The sequence below is a fragment of the Manis javanica genome, chromosome 10, assembly GCF_040802235.1.
Source record: "Manis javanica isolate MJ-LG chromosome 10, MJ_LKY, whole genome shotgun sequence".
In the NCBI taxonomy this organism is placed as follows: Eukaryota; Metazoa; Chordata; class Mammalia; order Pholidota; family Manidae; genus Manis; species Manis javanica.
Window position 1 is genome coordinate 21,630,900 of NC_133165.1, and position 25,087 is coordinate 21,655,986.

Consider the following 25,087-nt stretch of genomic DNA (forward strand, 5'->3'; position numbering starts at 1 on the left):
GTTCTCTTTTTGTTAGTTGTATTAAGTCACTAGAGCAGCTAATGTGTCCAGTTGCTGCTGAGTTGTAGGTCACTCATGACTGACTGTGCTTTAGTGAAACTGAGCTTTCACTCCATTAACTTAGAGTTCTTGGGTCTGGCAGGGAAGGGAGTCGGGGGTTGAGGATATTTGCTTGATATTACTTAGCAGTGGGTTGGAAAGAGAGCTGGGGAATTGCACTGGGAGACCTGCTTTTGAGCCCTGGCTGTACCATTTATTGCCAGATGACCTTGGACAGACCCTGCAGGCCTCTCTGAGCACCATCACCCACCTCACACATACACACTGCCATTAGGATTTTTGGGGCTCTTTTTAGCTTCACAGGCCTTCTGAGGGATGACTTGGACTTTTGGGTCTGCAGCCTAAGCAGATGTTACATACTGGTGCCCTGGCTGATGGAGCCATGGAACTCTAATTTCGTTCTGAAATTGTCTCTCCTTGTGTTAGCCCAGTCAGGGGTCTTTCCATCTCATGGAGACACTGTTTGAGTTCAAGTCACCCCTCTGTTTGTCCCCTCCTCCTTTGCTGCTTCAGAACTATCATGTTTACATCTCATGCCTATTTCAGCACTCTGAAGCTCAGGGGACCCTAGAGATCTCAGGGGACCAGTGAGGAAGTCGTAGGATATGTGTTCAACCCTTGTTTATACAGGAAGCTTCAGTCCAGCAGCCACCTCATATATCCACTCTGGGGTGACCAGGCATGGATTTTCCAGGGAGCCACCTAATGGAATTGTCTGGGTAATGGATGCAGAGAACCACTATTCAGAACTTTTTCCCTTTCTCTTTCAATTCTCAGCACTTTTTGTGAAGATTGGTCTTTTGTGATGGATGAACAAAGGTCTAGCATGCTTCCTACCATGGCAGCTGGTAAGCCTGGCCAAGGCCAGGGGTGATGGGCCCTGTGAGGCTTGGTGAGCAGAGGCTGCCTGGGAGTGAATTTATAACTCCAAGGGATGCTGTGGTTTTCCCCATCCCTGACCAACTTCAGGAGTCACTTGCCACTGTCCTTCCTTTAGCGTACTGAGCATTGAGTCCATTTCTCTAGAATTTGATAGTCTGGCAGGGAAAGCATGGGATTGAGGGAGTTTGGGCTGTGGCTTTGCAAGTGTAATATAAAGATCTGGGGAATTGGAGGTGGGAGACCTGCCTTTGAAGCCTGGTTCTACCCCTTACTGGCTGGTGCAGACCCATCACTTTTGTTGCCTTTACTTTCCTCCTGTGTGCAGGGAAGGTGGGGATCCGATAGCATAGCAGTCCCTGTAATGACACTGTGTGCTATGGAGTCATGTACGTAATTTGCCAATGTGGAAGCCCTGGACTGATGTCAGCTGGAGAATTGTTAAATTGCTTATCAAAGGATGAACCCGATACAAGTGGGTAACCTGCTTCTTTTTTCCAAATCCTTTGTTGCCTCCTCTTTTTTTGTTCTCCTTATAATTTTTGCCAAGTACCAAACATAGAAAGTTATGTTAGTTTTGTCCATTGAAGAGGAAAAGTCGGGGGGTGACCATGATTCCTTCTGTGGGCTATGGGATACCAGTAAAAGTTTTTATGTAAAGTAATAATAATGATAGTAATAATGATATTGGCACACAGTTTTTGATTGCCTCTGACCCGAGTGTTTTTGTGGGTGATGATCCTTAATAGTTACCCTGTGAAAGAGATATTGTTGTCTCCATTTCACAGGTAGGGAAACAAAAGCTCAGGGAGGTTATAAATGGCTTGACCAAGGTCTCATAGCCAGTAAGTGGCCGTGCTGGGATTCACCCAAGGCAGTCTGACCCCCAAACTTATGACTTATCCTCCCCTTGGTTGACTTATTTGCACTTGTCTTCCTGACAGAAAGGGAGAGAATTTGGAAAGATTCAACATCTGTGGTGGCTGGTGTCTTCTGACCCCAGTTTTGCAGGAGGTCTTTATTAAAATTTAAGATCAGCGTGTACTGTACCAACTGCAGCTTGTTTATCGTGTTGGGGTCACAACTGGGTTTTCAACAGCAGACACTCCAGACTTTCCCCTTTTCCTGGCAGGTTTGAACTCTATACGCTTTGCAAATAACATTGACAACAAGGACTTAAATGGTCAGAGTAAGTTTGCTCCTACTGTCTCAGACCTCCTAAAAGAGTCAACGCAGAATGTGACCTCCTTGCTGAAGGAATCCACGCAAGGAGGGAGCAACCTTTTTAGGGAGATCACGGCCTCCTCTGCAGTCTCTAGCCTCATCAGACCTGAGCAGGAGACTGACCCTCTGCTTGTCGTGTCCAAGCATGTCACTGCCGGTAAGGGAGAAGGGGTGTGTGAGGCAGAGCAGAGGGGGTTGGGTGAAATGATGAGAGACTGGGGCGAGGTGGGCACGACTCGCATCTGAAAGTGCTGAGGGGAATGAAATCCGATACACCTGTCTGTCCAGGTCATGTTTGTGTTTATTCGTCTTGCCTTTAATTTGTTTGGAAGGGACCTGAGAGCCTTCTTGAAATGTGGTGATGATAAGGTAGGAGAGCAAACAGCTCAAATGAACAAAGTAAAGGTCGGGGTGTGGTAGTCACATGAAGCCAGGTGAGGCTGCTCTTCATTTATCCCCATCCATTCTTTTGTTGTTCATTTATTGCATGCTGAGTAAGACGATTACTAGCGTTTAGCCTACAGTCTCCTTTGGGATGGGTGGGGGTAGACATTTAATGACAAATTATACAAATAATTTGTTATCCTTCTGGCAAATGGGATGGAAGCCAAGCGTAGGGAGCTATGGGAAATGCATGCTGTTAAGGGATGACATTTCAATGGAGGCTACAGGGAAGGGAGCAGTTGAGCAGCTTTGACTCTAGGCCACCAGGAGGCAAGAGAAAGTTGATTCCACTAAGATTAATTTTGAGAGAAGTTTATAATACCCATGAGCCTTCGGGGACACCCAGAATGTTGTTGCAGCAAAATTGGAAATTTGAGGTTAAGTTCTTAGTCCTAGTATTCTCAAGTCCCTTGAACGAGGCAGTAATCATGGTCATCTCTCTGGAATTATTGATAGTGAAAATGCAGAATCTCATGGAGTGTTTGGTACATACTGGCTTTATCTATCTTGCCTTCTTCTCCAGCAGAGACCCCATGAAAATGACCTAAGACTGAGGACTGTTGTGGACTTTGCATAGCAGAGACCCTGAAACTTGTATACCCAAAGATGTGTTCTTTCCATCTATTCTTGGGACTCTGCTTTGTTTGGGGACATTGCCTCAGGGTGTGATACTTGGGGAGCATCACCCCATCACACCTTGGTATAGATGGAATGGAGTCTTTTGAATCAGCTCACAGTATCTCACACCCATATTTGATGATTAACATGGGTGAACAAACTGGCTCATCTAAGTTCTGGTTACCACAGCAATCTTGATTTCAGTTTTAGTTAGCCTTTGCTGTGTAACAAAGAGCTCCAGAAGATAGTGGCTTAAAACAACCACAATTCAATATTTTTTAATGAGTTGGCAGGATGGTTCTTCTGTTGGTTTCACTTGGCTCACTTCTGGGGCTGCATTGAGCTGGTGGCCAAGCTGGAAGGTCTGTGATGGCCCCACTCAAGTGTCTGGAATTAGTGTTCACTGTTGGCTGGGGTGGCTGTATATGGCCTCTCATCCTCAATAAACTAGGCTAGCTTCCTTCCATGGTAGTTGCAGGGCAGCATTCCAAGAGGGCGCAACACATCTCGATGCCTAGGCTGTAGAACTGTCACGCTGCATTATGTCTGCCTCGTTCTGTTGGTAAAAGTAGAACACTAAGCCAGCTCACATTCAAGGGGGTAGAGAAATAGACAGCATCTGTGAGGGAGGAACAGAAAGGTCCCATTGTCAGGGGCTTGGGTAGAAGTAGGAGGAATTGTAGCCATTGAAGAATTGATTTCCACCCCCAAACTGGTTTTCTTGGTCACATCTGCCAGCCATGAGAGTATTTTCCAAAGTGAACAATGAAAATCATTTCTGTAATGGTAGCATCCTTTGAATCAAAGTTCTTAGAAGTATTGCTTAGAAGGAACAATTTTAATGTATTTTATTTAAATCGTATTTGTTTGAATCAGAACATCCATTTTGTTCCATCTCAAAGATTACAAAAAAATATGAATTTACCTTAAATTTATTTTTTCAGTAGAATAATAGAGGACTTTCCACAGTCTAGAGGCAAAAATGGTTTGATCCTGTCTTTATCTTGCCTACATTTTCTTATGTCTTATCCTTTCTTTTGCCAGATGCCAGATATAAAAAGGAGCGGAATAAGAAAAAGAAGGTGACCAACATCATCTCATTTGATGACGAGGAAGATGAGCAGAACTCTGGGAAGGTTTTCAAAAAGATTCCTGGGGCAGGGGAGAGCTTGGAGGAAAACTCTGACCTCTCCTCGGTCAATATCATGTCAGCCTTTGAAAGCCCCTTTGGGCCAAATTCCAACGGAAGTCAGAGCAGCAACTCATGGAAAATTGATTCTCTGTCTCTGAATGTGGAGTTTGGGTACCAGAAGCTCGATGTGAAAAGCATCGATGACGAGGACATGGATGAAAACGAGGACGATGTGTACGGGCCACTCAGAGTCCCCTGAGAAGTACGTTGCACTGGCACTTTAGCAGAGGGGGTGGTACATTCATTAACGCATTGTTTTCTCTTTCTGCACTATTGGGTGAAATAAGGCCGCAAGTTTTTTTGTGTTTAGGGCACCATTCATTTTTCAGATCTCCATTTAGGAGGAAGGAGTGTGCACTTGCTCTTCTCCTGAGATCTGGGGAAGGGTAGTGTATTTGAAGGTACTTACCCCAAAGTTGGTGCCAAGAAGCATGCCTTGAAATTCTTGCTTTATACATACATCGTTTGTTTCCGTTGTTTGGGTTTTCCTCACATCTCTAACTTTCCACTACCCAGGGGAGCTCAGGAGAAAGGCTGGGTTATACTAGAGAATAGTTGTGGGCTGGTGACTTCTCTGTTTATCTATAAGGGTGTGAACAGCGCTCATTCACTGTGCCTGCTGCTTTAGCACTGGGCATGCAGTAGGTTTATACCTGCAGGAGGGGCTGGATGCACAGGAAGGCACAAAGCAGGAAAGCATAGTTAAGAGCTTGGATCTTGGAATCAAGGCAAGCTGGGTTCTCATTTACCTGCTGCATGGCTTAGGCTGGCCAGAGTGGGCTAAGTTACTCCACCCGCTGAGCTTCCGGCCTCATTGGAGACCTGGGAGGGAAACAGCACCTGCTTTGTGGAGTTGTCAAGTTGATGGGCTACTTCCTGTGTGTGGGGCCTTTGGCACTGGGCCTGGCATGTTGAGGAAGGTGACACAGTTCAGCTGCTGTTACGCTGCTCTTGTGAGATTTCCTGTGCTTGGTTTTATCTTTATGCCAGATAAGCTAGTTACCTCTTCAGGTGGGCTTTACAGTGAACAGTGCCACCCTAATCATGGCTGACTTCCAGAGTGTGAAGTGAAGATGCTGAGACCCCCTGGTATGGTCAAGGGGGCCAGAATGTCTCCAGCCCTCAGCTTTTCATCTTCATATTTTAGTATGATTTTTTTTCCTTCTCATGAGACTATGCCTGCTTTTGTTTTTCATTTTTACTTAATGTCCTCATTCACATGGATACCTGCATTATTGATCATCCGTGATATGCCAGGCATGGCAAGCTACTTGCTAACTTTATCGTAATTATTAGAGCTGCCCTGGGACGTTAGTGGGAGTCACTTCCACTTGATGGATGAAAGGACAGGATTCTGTAGAGAGCTCAGATTGGTTAGAGCAATTCCAGAAGCTGGGATTAAGGGTAGGTTATGTTGTGCTCCAAAGCTTATACTGTCAAATATTTTCCGTGATTTTACATAATTGTGAATATCGATTGGTTGACATTCAGTCAGATCAGTATGTCATGACTTTCTAAAGGTTCCCCCGTTGTTGAGTGTTTAAATTGTTGGCTTTTTTGTTTTGATTTTTGCTTTTTTATCAGCCATTTGGAAATGAGTCTTTTCATGCACAAGTTTTTTTCCTACTCCTGAAGTGTTTGTTAGGGCAGTGTCCCAAAGCAGTGCTTGAGCTCCTGGGGTATGAATGCTCTATACCTGGGATCCAGGTCTTGTCACCTGCTGTGTTAGTCAGGTTCTCAGGGAAACGGATCCAGCAGGATATGTGTGTATGTCTACACAGGTGCAGTACGTCCCCTTATACATGGTTTCAGTTTCCCACAGCCAATGACAGTCCCGAAGCAGGTGATCCTCTTCTTGACATTTTATCAGGTCAGTAGTAGCCTGACACTACGTCACAGTGCCTATGTCACCTCATTTCATCACATAGGCATCTTATTATCTCACATTATCATCAGAAGGGTGAGTACAGTACAATAAGATGTTTTGAGAAAAGGAGAGACCACAGTCAATTTTTTTTTTTTTGAGAGGGCATCTCTCATATTTATTGATCAAATGGTTGTTAACAACAATAAAATTCAGTATAGGGGGGTCAATGCTCAATGTACATTCATTAATCCATCTCAAGCCTAATTCTCGTCAGTCTCCAATCTTCTGAAGCATAAAGAACAAGTTCTTACATGGTGAATGAATTCTTACATAGTAAATAAATTCTTACATGGTGAACAGTACAAGGGCATTCATCACAGAAACTTTCGGTTTTGATCACACATTATGACCTATAAACAATCAGGTCAAATATGAATATTTGTTTGATTTTTGTACTTGATTTATATGTTGATTCCACATTTCTCCCTCTATTATTATTATTATTTTTATTTTTAATAAAATGCTGAAGTGGTAGGTAGATGCAAGATAAAGGTAGAAAACATAGTTTAGTGCTGTAAGAGGGCAAATGTAGATGATCAGATGATCAGGTGTGTGCCTATGGACTAAGTATTAATCCAGGCTAGACAAGGGCAGCAAGACATCCACGGATGCAGAAGATTTCTCTCAAAGCAGGGGGGGGTGAGGTTCTGAGCCTCACCTCTGTTGATCCCCAAATTCTCACCTGATGGCCCCCCTGCGACTGTGCCTGTCTTAGGTTGTTCCTCCCTTGAGGAATCTTACCCGTCTCTGGCTAACCAGTCATCTTCTGGGGCCATACAGGGAAATGTAAAGTTGGTAAGTGAGAGAGAAGCCATATTGTTTGAAAAGGTTAGCTTTTTACTTCTTTGCAGATTTATGCCCTGTGGCTTCTATGCCCAGCACTTGTCTCGAGGTATCTTTACCACCTGGAGGAATTATGGTACTCGGTAAATTTGATATGAGGCACGAATTCTATTTAAGGGTTGTAATTAGGAATGAAGAAGAAAAGCTATAGTTGTAGCATATGGAAGGAAACATGGGAGGATTGATTATTTCTTTGACATATCTTCTTGTAGAGTACCTTAAGTATGTATAGGTTTTAAACTACTAACTAATTTGCACACACATATTAACATAATAGGAATATGGTGACATAAACAAAGCAAATCTATAATTACCATCCATCTCCAGTGAAGCCAAGAAAACCATTTAGGCACCCTAGGCATTTGTGAAAATTTATCTATGATATGATGGATATTGTCCAATTGTACTTGAACAGTCTGAGAAAAATCAAATTAAAGCAGCCCATTTCTGGGATCTGTTCACATCCCATATGTTCTTTTAACTGTAGATAGTCTATAGTCATAAGATTTTGGAGTGCTACAACTTGCACCCCTCCCAACTCCTGGTTGAGTTCCAACAGTACAGATCTGGTCAAATTCGTTGTCTCACTGTATGCACATGCCAGCCTAGAAATCTCCCTCCTCATTCCTATGGCAAGTCCAGGAGACGGTGGGCTGGATGCAGCCACACGTGCAGCATCGTCCAGATCCCTGTGGAGGCTTTTTGATGATCATCCCCTGGCACAAGTCCTCCAGAGAGTGCTGATGCCGGAAGCTCCTCCTCATATCGTATCTTAGTTCATTTTCTGGGTATCCAAGCTAGGCCTTGATCTTCTGCATAGAAACAAACAGACCCTTTGCCCACACTTTGACATGCCCTCTATACCACTGTGCAGAACTCATTGGAGGTCAGCACACAGTAACTGCTTTTTTTTTTTTTTTTTTTAATTAAGAGAAAGGAATATTATCAGAAAAGAGTACCTCCATAGCTGATCATCTGACACCCTTTAAGTGATCAACATTAAGGATATTTAAAGCATGCGTTGATCTTTGATTTACCAATAGTTTTATCCTGTTAAGGAGTAATCCCCCTTTTCTTTCTTTCTTTTTTTTTTTTTTAATTTTTAATCTACACTTACATGAAGAATACTATGTTTACTATGCTCTCCCCTATATCAGGTCCCCCCTAACAACCACATTATGGTTACTGTCCATCAGCTTAGCAAAATGTTGTAGAGTCACTACTTGTCCTCTCTGTGTTGTGCAGCCCACCCTCCCCTTTTTCCCTCCCCCCCATGCATGCTAATCTTAATACCCCCCTTCTTTCCCCCCCTCCCTTATCCATCCCTGCCCACCCATCCTCCCCAGTTCCTTTCCCTTTGGTACCTGTTAGTCCATTTTTGGGTTCTGTAATTCCACTGCTGTTTTGTTCCTTCAGTTTTTCCTTTGTTCCTATACTCCTCAGATGAGTGAAATCATTTGGTATTTCTCTTTCTCCACTTGGCTTATTTCACTGAGCATAATACTCTCCAGCTCCATCCATGTTGCTGCAAATGGTTGGATTTTTCCACTTCTTATGGCTGAGTAGTATTCCATTGTGTATATGTACCACATCTTCTTTATCCATTCATCTACCAATGGACATTTAGGTTGCTTCCAATTCTTGGCTATTGTAAGTAGTGCTGCGATAAACATAGGGGTGCATCTGTCTTTCTCAAACTTGATTGCTGCATTCTTAGGGTAAATTCCTAGGAGTGGAATTCCTGGGTCAAATGGTAGGTCTGTTTTGAGCATTTTGATGAACCTCCATACTGCTTTCCACAATGGTTGAACTAATTTACATTCCCACCAGCAGTGTAGGAGGGTTCCCCTTTCTCCACAGCCTCACCAACATTTGTTGTTGTTTGTCTTTTGGATGGCAGCTATCCTTACTGGTGTGAGGTGATACCTCATTGTAGTTTTAATTTGCATTTCTCTGATAATTAGCTATGTGGAGCATCTTTTCATGTTTCTGTTGGCCATCTGTATTTCTTTTTTAGAGAACTGTCTGTTCTGTTCCTCTGCCCATTTTTTAATTGGGTTATTAGTTTTTTGTTTGTTGAGGCATGTGAGCTCTTTATATATTCTGGACGTCAAGCCTTTATCGGATGTGTCATTTTCAAATATATTCTCTGATACTGTAGGGTTCCTTTTTGTTCTATTGATGGTGTCTTTCGCTGTACAGAAGCTTTTCAGCTTAATGTAGTCCCACTTGCTCATTTTTGCTGTTGTTTTCCTTGCCCGGGGAGATATGTTCAAGAAGAGGTCACTCATGTTTATGTCTAAGAGGTTTTTGCCTATGTTTTTTCCCAAGAGTTTAATGGTTTCATGACTTACATTCAGGTCTTTGATCCATTTCTAGTTTACCTTTGTATATGGGTTTAGACAATGGTCCAGTTTCATTCTCCTACATGTAGCTGTCCAGTTTTGCCAGCACCATCTGTTGAAGAGACTGTCATTTTGCCATTGTATGTCCATGGCTCCTTTATCAAATATTAATTGACCATATTTGTTTGGGTTAATTTCTGGAGTCTCTAATCTGTTCCACTGGTCTGTGGCTCTGTTCTTGTGCCAGTACCAAATTGTCTTGATTACTATGGCTTTGTAGTAGAGCTTGAAGTTGGGGAGTGAGATCCCCCCTACTTTATTCTTTTTCAGGATTGCTTTGGCTATTCGGGGTCTTTGGTGTTTCCATATGAATTTTTGAATTATTTGTTCCAATTCATTGAAGAATGTTGCTGGTAATTTGAGAGGGATTGCATCAAATCTGTATATTGCTTTGGGCAGGATGGCCATTTTGACGATATTAATTCTTCCTAGCCATGAGCATGGGATGAGTTTCCATTTATTAGTGTCCCCTTTAATTTCTCTTAAGAGTGACTTGTAGTTTTCAGAGTATAAGTCTTTCACTTCTTTGGTTAGGTTTATTCCTAGGTATTTTATTCTTTTTGATGCAATGGTGAATGGAATTGTTTTCCTGATTTCTCTTTCTATTGATTCATTGTTAGTGTATGGGAAAGCTACAGATTTCTGTGTGTTAATTTTGTATCCTGCAACTTTGCTGTATTCCGATATCAGTTCTAGTAGTTTTGGAGTGGAGTCTTTAGGGTTTTTTATGTACAGTATCATATCATCTGCAAATAGTGACAGTTTAACTTCTTCTTTACCAATCTGGATTCCTTGTATTTCTTTGTTTTGTCTGATTGCCGTGGCTAGGACCTCCAGTACTATGTTAAATAACAGTGGGGAGAGTGGGCATCCCTGTCTGGTTCCCGATCTCAGAGGAAATGCTTTCAGCTTCTCGCTGTTCAGTATAATGCTGGCTGTGGGTTTATCATATATGGCCTTTATTATGTTGAGGTACTTGCCCTCTATTCCCATTTTGCTGAGAGTTTTTATCAGGAATGGATGTTGAATTTTGTCAAATGCTTTTTCAGCATCTATGGAGATGATCATGTGGTTTTTGTCTTTCTTTTTGTTGATGTGGTGGATGATGTTGATGGATTTTCGAATGTTGTACCATCCTTGCATCCCTGGGATGAACCCCACTTGGTCATGGTGTATGATCCTTTTGATATACTGTTGAATTCTGTTTGCTAATATTTTATTGAGTATTTTTGCATCTACATTCATCAGGGATATTGGTCTGTAATTTTCTTTTTTGGTGGGGTCTTTGCCTGGTTTTGGTATTAGGGTGATGTTGGCTTCATAGAATGAGTTTGGGAGTATTCCCTCTTCTTCTATTTTGTGGAACACTTTAAGGAGAATGGATATTATGTCTTCTCTGTGTGTCTGATAAAATTCCGAGGTAAATCCGTCCGGCCCTGGGGTTTTGTTCTTGGGTAGTTTTTTGATTACCGTTTCAATTTCTTTGCTCATAATTGGTTTGTTTAACTTTTGTGTTTCTTCCTTGGTCAGTCTTGGGAGGTTGTATTTTTCTAGGAAGTTGTCCATTTCTTCTAGGTTTTCCAGCTTTTTGGCATATAGGTTTTCATAGTAGTCTTTAATAATTCTTTGTATTTCTGTGGAGTCTGTCGTGATTTTTCCATTCTCATTTCTGATTATGTTGATTTGTGTTGATTTTCTTTTTCTCTTAATAAGTTGGGCTAGAGGCTTATCTGTTTTGTTTATTTTCTCGAAGAACCAGCTCTTGGTTTCGTTGATTTTTGCTATTGTTTTATTCTTTTCAATTTTGTTTATTTCTTCTCTGATCTTTATTATGTCCCTCCTTCTGCTGACTTTAGGCCTCATTTGTTCTTCTTTTTCCAGTTTTGATAATTGTGATGTTAGACTATTCATTTGGGATTGTTCTTCCTTCTTCAAGTGTGCCTGGATTGCTATATACTTTCCTCTTAAGACTGCTTTCGCTGCGTCCCACAGAAGTTGGGGCTTAGTGTTGTTGTTGTCATTTGTTTCTATATATTCCTTGATCTCTATTTTGATTTGTTCATTGATCCATTGATTATTTAGTAGCATGTTGTTAAGCCTCCATGTGTTTGTGAGCCTTTTTGTTTTCTTTGTAGAATTTATTTCTACTTTTATACCTTTGTGGTCTGAAAAATTGGTTGGTAGAATTTCAATATTTTGGAATTTACTGAGGCTCTTTTTGTGAGCTAGTATGTGGTCTATTCTGGAGAATGTTCCATGTGCACTTGAGAAGAATGTATATCCTGTTGCTTTTGGATGTAGAGTTCTATAGATGTCTATTAGGTCCATCTGTTCTAGTGTGTTGTTCAGTGCCTGTGTGTCCTTACTTATTTTCTGCCCGGTGGATCTATCCATTGGGGTGAGTGGTGTGTTGAAGTCTCCTACAATGAATGCATTGCAGTCTATTTCCCTCTTTAGTTCTGTTAGTATTTGCTTCACATATGCTCGTGCTCCTGTATTGGGTGCATATATATTTAGAATGGTTATATCCTCTTGTTGGACTGAGCCCTTTATCATTATGTAGTATCCTTCTTTATCTCTTGTTACTTTCTTTGTTTTGAAGTCTATTTTGTCTGATATTAGTACTGCAACCCCTGCTTTCTTCTCACTGTTGTTTGCCTGAAATATGTTTTTCCATCCCTTGACTTTTAGTCTATGCTTATCTTTGGGTTTAAGGTGAGTTTCTTGTAAGCAGCATATAGATGGGTCTTGCTTTTTTATCCATTCTATTACTCTATGTCTTTTGATTGGTGCATTAAGTCCATTTACATTTAGGGTGACTATTGAGAGATATGTACTTATTGCCATTGCAGGCTTTAGATTCGTGGTTACCAAAGGTTCAAGGTTAGCTTCTTTAGTATCTTACTGCCTAACTTAGCTTGCTTATTGAGCTGTTATATACACTGTCTGGAGATTCTTTTCTTCTCTCCCTTCTTATTCCTCCTCCTCCATTCTTCATATGTTGTGTGTTTTGTTCTGTGCTCTTTTTAGGGGTGCTCCCATCTAGAGCAGTCCCTGTAGGATGCCCTGTAGAGGTGGTTTGTGGGAAGCAAATTCCCTCAGCTTTTGCTTCTCTGGGAATTGTTTAATCCCGCCATCATATTTAAATGATAGTCGTGCTGGATACAGTATCCTTGGTTCAAGGCCTTTCTGTTTCATTGCATTAAGTATATCATGCCATTCTCTTCTGGCCTGTAGGGTTTCTGTCGAGAAGTCTGATGTTAGCCTGATGGGTTTTCCTTTATAGGTGACCTTTTTCTCTCTAGCTGCCTTTAAAACTCTTTCCTTGTCCTTGATCCTTGCCATTTTAATTACTATGTGTCTTGGTGTTGTCCTCCTTGGATCCTTTCTGTTGGGGGTTCTGTGTAATTCCATGGTCTGTTCGATTATTTCCTTCCCCAGTTTGGGGAAATTTTCAGCAATTATTTCTTCAAAGAGACTTTCTATCCCTTTTCCTCTTTCTTCTTCTTCTGGTATCCCTATAATACGAATATTATTCCTTTTGGCTTGGTCACATAGTTCTCTTAGTGTTGTTTCATTCCTGGAGATCCTTTTATCTCTCTCTATGTCAGCTTCTATATGTTCCTGTTCTCTGGCTTCTATTCCTTCAATGGCCTCTTGCATCTTATCCATTCTGCTTATAAATCCTTCCAGGGATTGTTTCACTTCTGTGATCTCCTTCCTGACATCTGTCATCTCCTTCCAGACTTCATCCCACTGCTCTTGCATTTTTCTCTGCATCTCATCCCATTGCTCTTGCATTTTTCTCTGCATCTCTGTCAGCATGTTCATGATTTTTATTTTGAATTCTTTTTCAGGAGGACTGGTTAGGTCTGTCTCCTTCTCAGGTGTTGTCTCTGTGATCTTTGTCTGCCTGTAGTTTTGCCTTTTCATGGTTATAGAGATAGTTTGCAGACCTCGTATGAGTGACCGCTGGAAGAGCTTCCCTTCTTGTTGGTTTGTGGCCTTCCTCTCCCCCTTCGCAAGTCGCTGGGTTCTTGCAGGTGTGGATGTGGTCTGGATGTTGTCCTGTGTCCTGTGGTCTCTATTTTAGGAAGATTTTTCTTTGTTATATTTTCATAGCTCTATGTGTTTTTGGGAGATTTCCACTGCTCTACTCACGCCGCCATCCTGGCTCCGCCTCCCACAGTCAAATTTTTTTACACTACATTGTTATAATTTTGCTATTTTATTACTAAAATTAGTGATTTTTTACCATGCCTGATTTATAAATTAAACTTTGTCATAGCCATATATGTCTAGGAAAAAAATATGGCTTGGGTAGTGTTCCATTCCCTGCAGTTTTAGGCATCCAGTGGGAATCTTGGAATGATCCCTCTGTAAAAGCAGGGAACTGCTGTATACATGTATGTACCTGCCTCCCTCTCTCTATCTAGAGACACTTATTTTAAGGAATTGTCTCAGGTGATTGTTGAAGCTTGACAAATCAAAGTCTGCAGGTTAGGCTGGCAGGCTGGAGCCTAGGGAGGAGTTGCAGTTTGAGTCCAAGAGCAGTCCGATGGCAGGGTTTCTTCTCCTTTGAGGGATCTCAGGCTTTTTCTATTGAGACCTTCAACTGCTGGGGTGAGGCCCACCCAAATTATGGAGGGTGATCTGCTTTACTCACAATCTACTGATTTAAAATGTTAATCCCATCTAAAAAATGCCTTCACAGAAATATCTAGAATAACTTTTAATCAAATGCCTGGGTACTGTGGCCTTGCCAACTTGACACATAAAATTAACCATCACTGTTACATTTTGTTCTTAATCTGGGTCTTTTAGGAAATGCGCTTTGCATTCTGTGTCTCTATAGGTGAGTGAATCTCTGAGTTGATTTACTCTGTGGGTTTTTTTTGTTTTTTTTTTTTGTCTTGGATGCAGTCATTTCTCTTCCTTATTGACTGGTGCCACTGAAGGGAGCCTGAAGGGGAGGCCAGCTTGTGAGCAAAGGTACTGTTGTCATTGTGATGGGTGAAACACAAAACAGGGTAGAGGGACCTTTACAGGGGCCTGGGCCCTCCAAGACCACTGGGCCTCCCCTGGATTATAGACAGCTTCTCCCTGTCATAAAGAGGGGATTTTGATTGAACATTCCACTGAGCATCTTGGGGAAAAACAGAGGAAGGATGAGATGGCCTACTGAGTAATACTTCCCTTTGATTTCAAGCTAACGTTCACAGGAGAGGTCTAGGAGCCTAGAAGGGCCAGATTAACAGCACAGCCAGATCTGTGGGGAGAGTGGCCAGGCCACTAGGAGCACATTGTGGATTGCCATAGCCTCTGACAAAGTCACCTTTCTGATTGTCTTTAAGATGCACTGTTGGCCAAAAGTTGCATTTGCACCATTGTTTGCTGGTCAGCAAACCTTTCCTTCAATAACTGAGGAAAAATCTTGTCCCTCTGCCTTGGTATTTACAGGCGTTGGTTTTGCTTTTTGTTTTTCTCTTGAAAGGATAATACCTTTATCAGGGAAAGGGGTTTTTCTGTCACTTCCTATATGCCCTGTGACACCAATAGGGAAGTGGGGTGAGAACGTAATTCAGAAAGAATTACAAACATATGGAAAAACGTTGTACCTCACTAGCAATTCAGCAAATGCAACATGAGATCAGACACTATATTTTGCCTGTCATATTTGCCAAGATTTAAAATGAGAGCTGTATAGAAGGAGAACCCTGGGGGCAAGGCTTGTGCTCAGTGGGTCTCAGTCTCGGTGTCTTCCAGGTGCACAGTGGGCATCAGCTGTGGAAAGAGCAATGAGGCAGGGCGGGTGCACAGAGTGTCTTCAGAGAGAATCATGTCGACGGCCCTCTGGGGGAAGAGGTGGACATAGTGTCAGGAGCCTTAAAAACGTTCATTGCACTTGATTTAGCAATTCCACTGCTGGGAATCTACCCTGTGGACATCTCAGGAGAAAGGTTCTGCATCCACATACACAGTCTTTGTTTAGAGAGGCAGAACATGGGGATCTACCTACACGAGCAGCCACAGAGCAACAGTTCACAGCAGAATGTTTGGTGGTGTAAACGTTTAACTTAATATCCTAATGCATAGGATCTTATACATCTTCAATGACATTTGAATATCTGGGTAGTATGAATACAAACTCACTCATTAATGTTGAATGATAAAAGCAAAATGTAAAATCCTGTATTTAGTTTCATTACGACCTTGTAAAGAAAAGTTTATTTGGGAAGAAAGGAAAATGACACTAAGGAAGTAGTATCTAACCCATTAATTGTGTTTTGGGTGATGTGGCTTTGGAAATGTATTTTTTCTCTTCTTGTTGGTTTTTCATAGGTTTTAAAATAAGTCTTACCCAAAAATAAGCAATACCCATTATGTTTTTAAGCCAACTGTGGCACCACATTCTGGATTGGTCCATGCCTTAGGAATCACTTCAATTTAACTCATTTTGAGGTAGTGGCTCTTGGCCACTTTTACATGGAGTCCAAACCTCAGCAGGTGGGGTGTGGCTTCACCTTGCACTCTGCACATGTTGCTGGAAAGTGGCAAGATTTCTTCTTAGAAATAAGCAGTAAAGTCCACTAGCTTGGAGCCTGGGCAATGGCCAGGAAATGGTGGGTAGTTTTCCTGCTTCCTGAGGAGCGACTGCCTCTGGGTGTCCAGGAGTCCCCTTGGTCACCAGCTGCTTTATCAGAGCCCTGGGAGGGCAGTTCTTTGTAGATTTTATAGAGACACAGCCAAGATCACCTCAGAACCTGGTGCAAGTTTTGTTCTGCCACCGGGCGCACAGGTGGGAAGGCATCCAGTTTACTGTCTGAGGGTCTCATTGTGTGTGCTACCTGCAGGATTAGATGATAAGCTTTGCAAAAATTCTGTTAGGATTATTTCCCCTTGTTTCTTGCTTAGTGTCAAATGTATAACCAAAAGCTGGAGAGATGGAAAGGAGACTGTATTTGACAGGCCTTGGAGTGAGAGGTGCATTCGCCTGCAGGCCAAATCCACCTGGAAGCTGAGCGTGGCTGTTATATGTTTTTTAAAGGGTTGTTAAAAAACAACAACAACAATGAAGAATACTTATAGCCACAAGGCCCGAAATATTGACTGTCTGGACCTTTGCAGAAACATTTTGTTGACCCCTGCTCTTAACAAAAGAAAAACCATGTACTTCACGTCACATGCTGGGCAGTGGGTCTGGAAGACCTGGGCTGGACTCCTGCAACCCTTGGTTCTGTCCAAGGTGATGAGCTTGGACAAATCACACAATCTCTTTGGATTTTTGTCCTCTTTTCCCTGCTTCTTCCCTCCCTGTTTCTCCTCCCCTCCCTCTTTGCCTGCCTTCCTTCTCTATTAAGTAGGTATGATTAAGATCTGCTTTGGTCTTACAACTGAGTTACAGAGTGATTTTATTAACTTTAAAGCATGACACAAATCCATCCTGGTATTTATTAATGTTTCCTAATGTCTCAGAGGCAAATGCTGTGCTGGGCAAATCCCTGCCCTAATTCACCTGGCATTGCAAAGACTGTATGGGTTGGTTTTGTGCTTTGACACTATAACAGATCATATGAATCTGGTTAATATTTCAACTGACCCCCTTTCTTGGAAGGGACCCAGGTATGATCTAGTCTGATTCTGTCCTCTTACTCAGGAGGGTTTGAGAACCAGTGAGGTGAAGCCCGAGGTCACATGGCTGCCATCACTTCAGGACCTGGAATGCACTGTGCTTCCTCCTTCTCCAGCACTTAGCATGTGTTGTGCACCCCCCTCCATCCCTCTCACCCCTTCTCTTCACTCAGGTAGATCTCCTGCTTCCTTCAGCTCCCAGACTCTGACCTCCCTTCTTCAGGGAACCTTCTGCCACCTTCCTGACCAGCTCCATGAGCCTGAGCTGCCATTTTATACCTACTCACAGGATTATTTGATTCATGTCAGTGTCCCCCACCAGCCTGTCAGCAACCCAAGGGCGGGATGAACAAGGCTTGCTGGCTCTTTTGCCAGCACAAAATAGATGTGAGCACGCTAACTGGCACAGAGCAGGTGCTTATAAACACTGGTAGAAAGGATGAATGCAAGAGGTCTTGGATATGGACAATACACTTCTTTAAAAAAAATTTTTTTTATTAAGGTATGATTGATATACACGCCTATCAAGGTTTCACATGAAAAAACAATGTGGTTACTACACTTACCCGAATTATCAAGTTCCCACCCATATCCCAATGCAGTCACTGTCCATCAGTGCAGCAAGATGTCACAGATCCACTATGTGCCTTCTCTGTGCTACACTGTTTTCCCCCTGACCCCCCACACCATGTGTACTAAACATAATACCCCTCAATCCCCTTCTCCCTCCCTCCCCACCCACCCTCCCACACTCCTCCCCTTTGGTAACCACTAGTTCATTCTCGGAGTCTCTGAGTCTGCTGTCATTTTGTTCCTTCAGTTTTGCTTCATTGTTACACTCCACAAATGAGGGAAATCATTTGGCATTTGTGTTTCTCGCCTGGCTTATTTCACTGAGCATAGTGCCCTCCAGCTCCATCGTGTTGTTGCAAATGGTAGGATTTGTTTCTTTCTTATGGCTAAATAGTATTCCATTGTGTATATGTATCACATCTTCTTTATCCATTCATCTACTGATGGACACTTAGGTTGCTTCCGTATCTTGGCTATTGTAAAAAATGCTGCAATAAACATTGGGATTCCTGGGTCAAATGGTATTTCTATTTTGAGTCTTTTGAGGAACCTCCATATTGCTTTCCACAATGGATGAACTAGTTTACATTCCCAACAGCAGTGTAGGAGGGTTCCCCTTTCTCAGCATCCTCACCAGCATTTGTTTTTCTTAGTCTTTTTGATGCTGGCCGTCCTTACTGGTGTGAGGTGATAGCTCATTGTGGTTTTAATTTGCATTTCCCTGATGATTAGTGATGTGGAGCATCTTTTCATGTGTCTGTTGGCCACCTGAATTTCTTCCTTGGAAACTGTCTCTTCATTTCCTCTGCCCATTTGTTAATTGTGTTATTTGTTTTTTGGGTGTTGAGGCATGTAAGTTCTTTATATATTTTGGGGGTTAACCTCTTGTCAGATATGTCATTTACAAATATATTCTCCCATACTGTAGGATGCCTTTTTGTTCTGTTGATGATGCTCTTGGCTGTACAAAACCTTTCTAGTTTGATATAGTCCCATGAGTTCATTTTTGCTTTTGTTTCCCTTTCTCGAGGAGATGTGTTCAGGAAGAAGTTGCTCATGCATATATTCAGGAGATGTTTGCCTATGTTGTCTTCTAAGAGTTTTATGGTTTCATGACTTACGTTCAAGTCTTTAATACATTTTGAGTTTACTTTTGTGTATGGGGTTAAACAATAATCCAGTTTCATTCTCTTGCATGTAGCTGTCCAGTTTTGCCAACACCAGCTGTTGAAGAGGATGTCATTTCCCCATTGTATGTCCATGGCTCTTTTATCATGTATTAATTGACCATATATGGTTGGGTTTATATCAGGGCTCTCTAGTCTGTTCCATTGGTCTATTGGTCTGTTCTTGTGCCAGTACCAAATTGTCTTGATTACCATGGCTTTGTAGTAGAGCTTGTAGCTGGAGAGCATAATTCCCCCTGCTTTATTCTTCCTTCTCAGGATTGCTTTGGCTCTTCGAGGTGTTTTGTGGTTCCATATGAATTTTAGAATGTGATTTTCTCTAATTTGTCAAAAAATGCTGTTGGTATTTTGATAGGAATTGCATTGAATCTATAGATTGCTTTAGGCAGGATGTCCATTTTGACAATGTTAATTCTTCCTATCCATGAGCATGGGATGTGTTTCCATTTATTGGCACCCTCTTTAATATTTCTCATGATTGTCTTGTAGTTTTCAGAGTATAGGTCTTTCACTTACTTGGTTAGGTTTATTCCTAGGTATTTTATTCTTTTTGGTGCAGTTGTGAATGGAATTGTTTTCCTGATTTCTCACTCTGCTAGTTCATTGTTGTGTATAGTAATGCCACAGATTTCTGTGTATTAATTCTGTATCCTGCAACTTTGCTGAATTCAGATATTAGATCTAGTAGTTTTTGGAGTGGATTCTTTAGGGATTTTTATGTACAGAATCATGTCATCTGCAAACAGGTACAGTTTAACATCTTCCTTGCCAATCTGGATGCCTTTAATTTCTTTGTGTTGTCTGGTTGCCATAGCTAGGACCTCCAGTGCTATGCTGAATAGAAGTGGGGAAAGTGGGCATCCTTGTCTTGTTCCTGATCTTAAAGGAAAAGCTTTCAGCTTCTTGCTGTTAAGTATAATGTTGACTGTGGGTTTGTCATATGTGGCCTTTATTATTTTGAGGTACTTGCCCTCTATACCCATTTTGTTGAGAGTTTTTATCATGAATGGATGTTGAATTTTGTTGAATCCTTTTTCAGCATCTATGGAGATGATCATGTGGTTTTTGTCCTCATTTTTGTTGATGTGATGGATGATGTTGATGGATTTTTGAATGTTGTACCATCGTTGCATCCCTGGAATAAATTCTACTTGATCCTGATGGATGATCTTTTTGATGTATTTTTGAATTCAGTTTTCTAATATTTTGTTGGGTATTTTTGCATCTATGTTCATCAATGATATTGGTCTGTAATTTTCTTTTTTTGTGGTGTCTTTGCCTGGTTTTGGTATTAGAGTGATGCTGCCCTCATAGAATGAGTTTGGAAGTATTCCCTCCTCTTCTGTTTTCTGGAAAACTTTAAGAAGAATGGGTATTGGGTCTTCACTAAATGTTTGATAAAATTCAGCGGTGAAGCCATCTGGTTCTGGAGTTTTCTTCTTAGGAAGCTTTTTGATTACCAGTTCAATTTTGTTGCTGGTAATTGGTCTGTTCAGATTTTCTGTTTCTTCTTCAGTTAGCCTTGGAAGGTTGTATTTTTCTAGAAAGTTGTCCATTTCTTCTAGGTTATCCAGTTTGGTAGCATATAATTTTTCATAGTATTCTCTAATAATTCTTTGTATTTCTGTGGTATCTGTAATGATTTTTCCTTTCTTATTTCTGATTCTGTTTATGTGTGTAGACTCTCTTTTTTTCTTGATCAGTCTGGCTATGTATTTATCTATTTTGTTTATTTTCTCAAAGAACCAGCTCTTGCTTTCATTGATTCTTTCTATTGTTTTATTCTTCTTGATTTTATTTATTTCTTTTCTATTCTTTATTATATCCCTTCTTCTACTGACTTTGGGCCTTGTTTGTTCTTCTTTTTCTAGTTTCATTAATTGTGAGTTTAGACTGCTTATATGGCATTGTTCTTCTTTCTTGAGGTAGGTCTGTATTGCAATATCCTTTCCTCTTAGCACGGCCTTGGCTGCATCCCACAGATTTTGTGGTGTTGAATTATTGTCATCATTTGTCTCCATATATTGCTTGATCTCTGTTTTTATTTGGTCATTGATCCATTGATTATTTAGGAGCATGTTGTGAAGCCTTCATGTGTTTGTGGGATTTTAAAATTTTCTTTGCGTAATTTATTTCTAGTTTCATACCTTTGTGGTCTGAGAAACTGGTTGGTACAATTTCCATCTTTTTGAATTTACTGAGGCTCTTTTTGTGTCCTAGCATATGATCTATTTTTGGAAATGTTCCATGTGCACTTGAGAAGAATGTGTATTCAGCTCCTTTTGGGTGTTGAGTTCTGTAGATTTCTGTGAGGTCTGTCTGTTCTAATGTGTGTTTAGTGCCTCTGTCCCCTTACTTATCTTCTGTCTGGTTGATGTGTCCTTCAAAGTGAGTGGAGTGTTGAAGTCTCCTAGAATGAATGCATTGCATTCTATTTCCCCTTTTAATTCAGTTAGTATTTGTTTCACATATGTAGATGCTCCTGTGTTGGGAGCATAGATATTTATAATGGTTATATCTTCTTGTTGGATTGACCCCTTCATCATTATGTAATGTCCTTCTTTGTCTCTTGTGACTTTCTTTGTTTTGAAGTCTATTTTATCTGATACAAGTACTGCAACTCCTGCTTTTTTCTCTCTATTAGTTGCATGAAATATCTTTTTCCATTCCTTCACTTTTAGTCTGTGTATGTCTTTGGGTTTAAAGTGAGTCTCTTGTAGGCAGCATATAGTAGGGTCTTGTTTTTTTGTCCAGTCAGTGACTCTATGTCTTTTGATTGGTGCATTCAAGCCATTTACATTTTGGGTGATTATTGATAGGTATGTACTTACTGACATTGCAGGCTTTAGATTTGTGGTTACCAGAGGTTCAAGGTTAACTTCCTTACTATCGAAGAGTCTAACTTAACTCACTTAGTATGTTATTACAAACACATTTAAGGGTTCTTTTTTTATTTCCCCTCCTCCTTTTTCTTCCTCGTCCATTCTTTATATATTAGGTATCTTTGTCTATCCCTTGATTGACTTTAGGGATAGTTAATTTAATTTTGCATTTGCTTAGTAATTAGGTGTTCTACTTTCTTTACTGTCATTTATTACCTCTGGTGACAGCTATTAAACCTTAGGAACATTTCCAGCTATAGCAGGCCCTCCAAAATAGACTGTAGAGATTGTTTGTTGGAGGTAAATTCTCTCAGCTTTTGCTTATCTGGAAATTGTTTAATCCCTCCTTCAAATTTAAATGATAATCTTGCTGGATAAAGTAATCTTGGTTCCAGGCCCTTCTGCTTCATTGCATTAAATGCATCATGCCACTCCCTTCTGGCCTATAAGGTTTCTGCTGAGAAGTCTGATGTTAGCCTGTTGGGCTTTCCTTTGTATGTGATCTTATTTCTCTCTCTCCGGCTGCTTTTAATTGTCCTTATCCTTGATGTTTGCCATTTTAATTACTATGTGTCTTGGTGTTGTCTTCCTTGGGTCCCTTGTGTTGGGAGATCTGTAGATCCCAATGTCCTGAGAGACTATCTCCTTCCCCAGATTGGGGAAGTTTTCAGCAACTACCTCCTCAAAGACACTTTCTATCCCTTTCTCTCTTCTTGTTCTGGTACCCCTATAATGCGAATATTGTTCCATTTGGTTTGCTCACACAGTTCTCTCAATGTTCTTTCATTCTTAGAGATTCTTTTTTCTTTCTGTGCCTCAGGTTCTTTGTATTCTCTTCTCTAGTTTCTTTTTCATTTATTGTCTCCTCCACCATATCCTATCTGCTTTTAATACCTTTCATTGTGCTCTTCAACGATTGGATATCTGACCGGAATTAATTCCCGAGTTCTTGAATATCTTTCCGTACCTCCATTAGCATGTTAATGTTTTTTATTTTGAACTCCCTTTCAGGAAGATTTATGAGGTCTATGTTATCTTTCTCAGGGGTTATATTAATTTTACTCTGAACAGGTTCCTTTAGCATTTCTTATTTGTATATGGTGCCCTCTAATGTCCAGAAGCTCTACTCTCTTGAGCTGCTCAGCTTCTGGGGCAATGTTGGGGGTTGCAGGAGCGGTGTTGTTGCCTTGGGGGAGGAAAGAGCTGTTTTCTGCTTCCCGGCCACTATGCCTCTCTCCACTGCCAGAACCAGTGGGCTGAGCACACAGGTATAAGCCTCTATGCTTTCCATTTGTAGTTGCTGTAGATAGAGCTTCCCTCTAGCTGGCCTAACGCCAGGGTAGGGTTTGCCGGTTTGCCACCCAGATGGGGCTGGCCGGGAGAAAGCACAATAGGCTGCCTATCACAGAGGGCGTCCTTGGAGCTGTGTAGCCAGCCAGGGAGCTGGAGTACATGGAAATTGTGAAAGCTCCCAGCCTTCTGGGCAGAGTGCACCCAGACAATTTTGTCTACCTGTCCTTTCTCCTGAGCAGTAAGCTCTGTGCAATCCTTGCCCCTTTAGCAGCCTTCTTCTTAGGGCTTCCTTGTTAGGAAGTCTCTCAGACTGCCCAGCTTTCTTTTGTCCCAGAGCGGCTGGATATGGATCCCTGCTTTCCACCAGTGGCTGGAATCTCAGTCTCTCCAGGAATTCTGCCTGTCTTAGTTTTCCAATCCCCTAGTTATGAGAGTATCATGAAAGCACCTTGAAATGTAGGTTTGTGCTCCCAGATCAGGTCTCCAGAGCTAGGTATTCAGCAGTCCCTGGCTTCCACCCACTCCGTGCTCCATTTCTCTTCCGGCCGTGAGCTGGGGTTGGGGAGGGGCTCGGGTCCCGCCGGGCCTCAGCCTTGGTACGTTACCCTGTTCTGTGATGTCTGCTGTTTTCTCCAGGTGTGTGCATGCTGGCGCAGTCCTTTCCTGTTCTTTGTCAGGATCAGTTGTATTAATTATGTTTTCATATTATATGCGGTTTTAGGAGAAGCCTCTGTCTCACCTCTCATGCCGCCATCTTTAATCCTGATGATACACTTTTATTCCCAGCCCATGTCTCCTTCTGTTTTCAGCCCGGTCACGGCCTGGTTAGTTCCCAGGAGGCAACTTGTGGGAGGCCGGCAGATGCTCATGGTGATCTGAGCCCTCAGGGGCTGTCCGCCCTGTCACACAGCTGTCTTCTTTCATCTTAGGCCACTGGATGGGCCCACCTGCCTCTCTGAGATGCACACCTGGGCTCTGCTGCAGGTGCTCCATGGCGACATTGATGTCCTCTTTCCGGTCAGCGCAGTGGGCTCCTAGGCCCTGCAGGTGGGTGTTTCCTGCTTACTCATTTCCTCCCATATAAGCCTTGGCTCCAAGAGCCTCAGGAGTGTCTGGGTTACCTGTGCAGGTAGGAGTGGGAGGGGGAGGCTGGTTGAGATTAGAGGTGACAGAGGATCTGGCTTCTCTTCCTGCTGAACCTGGGTGTTGTTAGATGCTCTTGTGAGTGAGTCACCCAGGAGGCCCAATCCTATTTTTTTTTCTCTCCAGTGATTTGTTGATCTTGGTCATTCATGTACAAGATGACTGCAAATGATGACCATTGTTTTTCCTTCTTAGGAGAAGGGAGGTCACAGAACCCGTAGCTGTGAAGGTCTTGGCACTCTCTGCAGCATAGGTCTAGGGGATCAGGGCTTAGCTTGCTTGAAACCTGCCTTTGGATTGGGTAAGCATTTCTTTCCCATTCCATGGGATTGAGTATGCTTTATGTGGTTCCTTACTGTTTTCTTTAGCTAGAGAAGGTCACAGGGGCAGCGAGGTTTGGGGTGGGGAGTGGTGGTGAGGATGTGGATGAGCCCGGCTCGCCCACAGGGGTGCGTGTGAGCATAGCCTGTATGGTGCCTGTCACTGTGGACTGGGACGTCACACTGCACAGCACACTGTCACACAGCACCACCGGCTGAGTGAGGCCTTGGTGCTGATACCTCTGTATGTGGGCACCCTGCTCATCTTCCCAGGGCCGGCTTTAGGAAGCTGTCGGTGATGGGGGCCCACCAACTGCTCAGGAAGATGTTGACATTCTGAACCGGATGATGGACTATTGTTCTTGCTGCCGTGTGGGGAACAGAAACCCACTCAACGCAGCTCAAGCGCAGGGGCAGGGCGGGGACAAGGAGAGGCAGCAGTCTGCGGTGGGGGTCAGGTCAGCC

General features: G+C 42.2%; 1 pseudogene; it reads left to right on the forward strand.

Annotated features, from left to right (window-relative positions):
* The window catches only part of LOC140843994 (sorting nexin-29-like), a 42,767-nt pseudogene that overhangs the window by 12,044 nt on the left and 5,636 nt on the right, over positions 1–25,087 (forward strand).